Source organism: Chiloscyllium punctatum, chromosome 47 (assembly GCF_047496795.1).
Source record: "Chiloscyllium punctatum isolate Juve2018m chromosome 47, sChiPun1.3, whole genome shotgun sequence".
NCBI classification, from domain to species: Eukaryota; Metazoa; Chordata; class Chondrichthyes; order Orectolobiformes; family Hemiscylliidae; genus Chiloscyllium; species Chiloscyllium punctatum.
Window position 1 is genome coordinate 44,977,079 of NC_092785.1, and position 5,896 is coordinate 44,982,974.

General features: G+C 50.8%; 1 long non-coding RNA gene across 1 annotated transcript in view; it reads left to right on the plus strand.

The window, feature by feature from the left end:
• LOC140468475 (uncharacterized) overlaps nucleotides 1-3,601 on the plus strand; it is a 5,956-nt gene extending 2,355 nt beyond the window's left edge. Inside the window, exon 2 of the long non-coding RNA XR_011955660.1 lies at nucleotides 3,421-3,601. This is a non-coding gene — a long non-coding RNA (uncharacterized lncRNA). The remainder of the gene's footprint in view (nucleotides 1-3,420) is intronic.
• The last annotated feature ends 2,295 nt before the right edge of the window (nucleotides 3,602-5,896 follow it).

The window sequence follows — 5,896 nt, forward strand, 5'->3', positions numbered from 1 at the left end:
ACCTCACACACCCCCCTGTCTGCTGGGAATATAACACACTGCTCCCCACCTCACACACCCCTGTCTGCTGGGAATATAACACACTGCTCCCCACCTCACACACCCCCCTGTCTGCTGGGAATATAACACACTGCTCCCCACCCCACACCCCCCCTGTCTGTTGGGAATATAACACACTGCTCCCCACCTCACACCCGCAGTCTGCTGGGAATATAACACACTGCTCCCCACCTCACACCCCGCAGTCTGCTGGGAATATAACACACTGTTCCCCACCTCACACACCCCTGTCTGCTGGGAATATAACACACTGCTCCCCACCTCTCACCCCACCTGTCTGTTGGGAATATAACACACTGCTCCCCACCTCTCACCCCACCTGTCTGCTGGAATATAACACACTGCTCCCCACCTCACACCCCGCAGTCTGCTGGGAATATAACACACTGCTCCCCACCTCACACCCCGCAGTCTGCTGGGAATATAACACACTGTTCCCCACCTCACACACCCCTGTCTGCTGGAATATAACACACTGCTCCCCACCTCACACACCCCTGTCTGCTGGGAATATAACACACTGCTCCCCACCTCACACACCCCCTCCCCCCCCACCCCCGTCTGCTGGGAATATAACACACTGCTCCCCACCTCACACACCCCCCTGTCTGTTGGGAATATAACACACTGCTCCCCACCTCACACACCCCCCTGTCTGCTGGGAATATAACACACTGCTCCCCACCTCACACACCCCTGTCTGCTGGGAATATAACACACTGCTCCCCACCTCACACACACCCCCCCCCCCCTGTCTGCTGGGAACATAACACACTGCTCCCCACCTCACACACCCCCCTGTCTGCTGGGAATATAACACACTGTTCCCCACCCACACCCCCCCCTGTCTGTTGGGAATATAACACACTGCTCCCCACCTCACACCCCGCAGTCTGCTGGGAATATAACACACTGCTCCCCACCTCACACCCCCCCTGTCTGTTGGGAATATAACACACTGCTCCCCACCTCTCACCCCACCTGTCTGCTGGGAATATAACACACTGCTCCCCACCTCACACCCCCCCCCCTGTCTGTTGGGAATATAACACACACCCCCCTCTCTGCTGGGAATGTAACACACTGCTCCCCACCTCACACCCCCTCTGTCTGCTGGAAATTTCACTCAGTGCTCCCACCTCCCCCACCAAGAATTGAACGCATGTCTCCCAGTGCCTACTGGGAATTTAACCTCACTTCTCTGAACCCCAGCCGGTTATTCTGTCTTCCATTGGGCAGAAGATACAACGGTTTGAAAACTTGTGCTGTCAAGATTCAAAAACAGCTCCTTCACCGTTGCTATCAGACTTAAAACCGGGCCTATCATACATTTGAATTCCTCAGATTCCCGACACTGTGGAAACAGGCCCTTCGGACTAACAAGTCCATTTCGATCCTCTGGCGAGTAACCCATCCTTAACACTGTAACACTGCTTTTCCCATGGCCAATCCACCCTAACCTACACATCCCTGAACACTATGGGTAATTTAGCATGGCCAATCCACCCTAACCTACACATCCCTGAACACTATGGGTAATTTACCATGGCCAAACCACCCTAACCTACACATCCCTGAACACTATGGGGTAATTTACCATGGCCAATCCACCCTAACCTACACATCCCTGAACACTATGGGGTAATTTAGCATGGCCAATCCACCCTAACCTACACATCCCTGAACACTATGGGTAATTTAGCATGGCCAATCCACCCTAACCTACACATCCCTGAACACTATGGGGTAATTTAGCATGGCCAATCCACCCTAACCTACACATCCCTGAACACTATGGGGTAATTTAGCATGGCCAATCCACCCTAACCTACACATCCCTGAACACTATGGGGTAATTTAGCATGGCCAACCCACCCTAACCTTCACATCCCTGAACACTATGGGGTAATTTAGCATGGCCAATCCACCCTAACCTACACATCCTGAACACTATGGGGTAATTTAGCATGGCCAATCCACCCTAACCTACACATCCCTGAACACTATGGGGTAATTTAGCATGGCCAATCCACCCTAACCTACACATCCCTGAACACTATGGGGTAATTTAGCATGGCCAACCCACCCTAACCTTCACATCCCTGAACACTATGGGGTAATTTAGCATGGCCAATCCACCCTAACCTACACATCCCTGAACACTATGGGGTAATTTAGCATGGCCAATCCACCCTAACCTACACATCCTGAACACTATGGGGTAATTTAGCATGGCCAATCCACCCTAACCTACACATCCCTGAACACTATGGGGTAATTTAGCATGGCCAATCCACCCTAACCTACACATCCCTGAGCACTATGGGGTAATTTAGCATGGCCAATCCACCCTAACCTGCACATCCCTGAACACTATGGGGTAATTTAGCATGGCCAATCCACCCTAACCTACACATCCCTGAACACTATGGGGTAATTTAGCATGGCCAATCCACCCTAACCTACACATCCCTGAACACTATGGGGTAATTTAGCATGGCCAATCCACCCTAAACTGCATATCTTTGGAGTCTGGGAGGAAACCAGAGCACCCGGGAGAATGTGCAAACTCCATACAGACAGTTGCCCCGAGGGTGTGATCGAACCCGGATCCCTGGTGCTGTGAGGTTGTGGTGTTACCCATTGAAACACCCCTTTCTCTGAATGTTCACAGTGGCTGGAACACTATATTCTTCATCCTGTTACCCTGGTGTATTCATGTGGATAGCAGACAAAACAGTACTTTTCACTGTAACTTGGCACATGTGACTACAATAAATTAAATCAATTCACCCCAGATTCTCTCTCTCACTCCTGCTTTCCTCTCTCTCTCTATCTCTCTCTCTCCACCCCCTCCACTCTCACTCTCACTTTCTCTCTTTCTCCCACTCTCTCCCTCCCCCACTCTCTCTCTCCCCCACTCTCTCTCTCAATCTCTCCCTCCCCTCTGTGTTTTGCTCTCTCTTTCTTTCTTTCTGTCTCTCTCTCTCTCTTTCTTTCTCTCTTTCTCTCTCATTCTCTCTCTCTTTCTCTCTATCTCTCCCTCCCCCTCTCTTTCTTTCTCTCTCTTTCTTTCTCTCTCTCTCTTTCTCTCTCTCTTTCTATCTGTCTCTTTCTCCCTCTCTTTCTCCCTCTCTTTCTCCCTCTCTTTCTCCCTCTCTTTCTCCCTCTCTTTCTCCCTCTCTTTCTCCCTCTCTTTCTCCCTCTCTTTCTCTCTCTCTCTTTCTTTCTTTCTTTCTCTCTTTTTTTCTTTCTCTCTTTCTTTCTTTCTTTCTTTCGTTCTTTCGTTCTTTCTCTCTCTCTTTTTTTCACTCTCGCTCCGTCTCTCTCTCCGTCTCTCGCTCCCTGACCCCATCCCAGGATCCAGTCCAGGACGGTGAGGTGAAGATTAAAGCTGATTATGCCCAGCTCCACGATGAAATGCAAAACGCATTCCGCAACCTGGAGGTTTGAAGGCAGGAGCTGGGCTGCGTATCTGTGGGAGCCGGCGCCCAGAGAGAGAATCACAAGCGACCATTAAACAGAGATTTCTTTCACCAAACTCAACATGGAAATCTGTGTGTGATGTGTCTGCATTTGTATGTGTGTAAATGGGGAGGGGGCGAGTGAGGGGGTTAATCCCCCTCCGATAGAGGGAACAGACTGCTCAGTGTGTGTGGAAATGGGGAGAGGGTGGGTGAGGGGGTTCGTCCCCCTCCGATAGGGGGAACAGACTGACTGCCCGGTGTGTGGAAATGGGGAGGGGGTGGGTGAGCGGGTTCGTCCCCCTCCGATAGGGGGAACAGACTGCCCGGTGTGTGTAAATGGGGAGAGGGCGGGTGAGGGGGTTAATCCCCCTCCGATAGAGGGAACAGACTGCCCGGTGTGTGGAAATGGGGAGAGAGGGTGGGTGAGGGGGTTAATCCCCCTCCGAGAGGGGAACAGACTGCCCGGTGTGTGTAAATGGGGAGAGGGTGGGTGAGGGGGTTAATCCCCCCTCCGATAGGGGGAACAGACTGCCCGGTGTGTGTAAATGGGGAGAGGGTGGGTGAGGGGGTTATCCCCCTCCGATAGGGGGAACAGACTGCCCGGTGTGTGTAAATGGGGAGAGGGTGGGTGAGGGGGTTAATCCCCCTCCGATAGGGGGAACAGACTGCCCGGTGTGTGTAAATGGGGAGAGGGTGGGTGAGGGGGTTAATCCCCCCCCCCCCCCCACCTCCGACAGGGGGAACAGAATTGCTTCTAGCTCTGGGTGCCCATTACAAAGCAGTGTTTGTTCTGTGCAGATTCCCAGGATTAGTGTTGATTTGAAATGAAACTGGATATCTTCTTGTGAAATCCTGATATTTAAGCTGCCCAATGCCTTCAGCTCGTTGTCATAGCTTCTGCAGTTTCCAAACAACATTTCAAAGCAGTTGGAAGTGATTGCAGTCCCTCACAGGCCGTTAGAAAGGGCCTGTCACTTTGTGTCACATTGTCTTAGATTTAGATGAGATTACTTTACAGTGTGGAAACAGGCCCTTCGGCCCAACCAGTCAACACCGACCCGTCGAAGCGCAAACCACCCATTCCCCTACATTTACCCCTTACCTAACACTACAGGCAATTTAGCATGGCCAATCCACCCTAACCTACACATCCCTGAACACTATGGGTAATTTAGCATGGCCAATCCACCCTAACCTACACATCCCTGAACATTCTGGGGTAATTTAGCATGGCCAATCCACCCTAACCTACACATCCCTGAACACTATGGGTAATTTAGCATGGCCAATCCACCCTAACCTGCACATCCCTGAACACTATGGGGTAATTTAGCATGGTCAATCCACCCTAACCTACACATCTCTGAACACTATGGGGTAATTTAGCATGGTCAATCCACCCTAACCTACACATCCCTGAACACTATGGGGTAATTTAGCATGGCCAATCCACCCTAACCTACACATCCCTGAACACTATGGGGTAATTTAGCATGGCCAATCCACCCTAACCTCCACATCCCTGAACACTATGGGGTAATTTAGCATGACCAATCCCCCCTAACCTACACATCCCTGAACACTATGGGGTAATTTAGCATGGCCAATCCACCCTAACCTCCACATCCCTGACACTATGGGGTAATTTAGCATGGCCAATCCACCCTAACCTACACATCCCTGAACACTATGGGGTAATTTAGCATGGCCAATCCACCCTAACCTCCACATCCCTGACACTATGGGGTAATTTAGCATGGCCAATCCACCCTAACCTACACATCCTTGAACACTATGGGGTAATTTAGCATGGCCAATCCACCCTAACCTACACATCCCTGAACATTCTGGGGTAATTTAGCATGGCCAATCCACCCTAACCTACACATCCCTGAACACTATGGGTAATTTAGCATGGCCAATCCACCCTAACCTGCACATCCCTGAACACTATGGGGTAATTTAGCATGGTCAATCCACCCTAACCTACACATCCCTGAACACTATGGGGTAATTTAGCATGGCCAATCCACCCTAACCTACACATCCCTGAACACTATGGGGTAATTTAGCATGGCCAATCCACCCTAACCTCCACATCCCTGAACACTATGGGGTAATTTAGCATGACCAATCCCCCCTAACCTCCACATCCCTGACACTATGGGGTAATTTAGCATGGCCAATCCACCCTAACCTACACATCCCTGAACACTATGGGGTAATTTAGCATGGCCAATCCACCCTAACCTCCACATCCCTGACACTATGGGGTAATTTAGCATGGCCAATCCACCCTAACCTACACATCCTTGAACACTATGGGGTAATTTAGCATGGCCAATCCACCCTAACCTACACATCCCTGA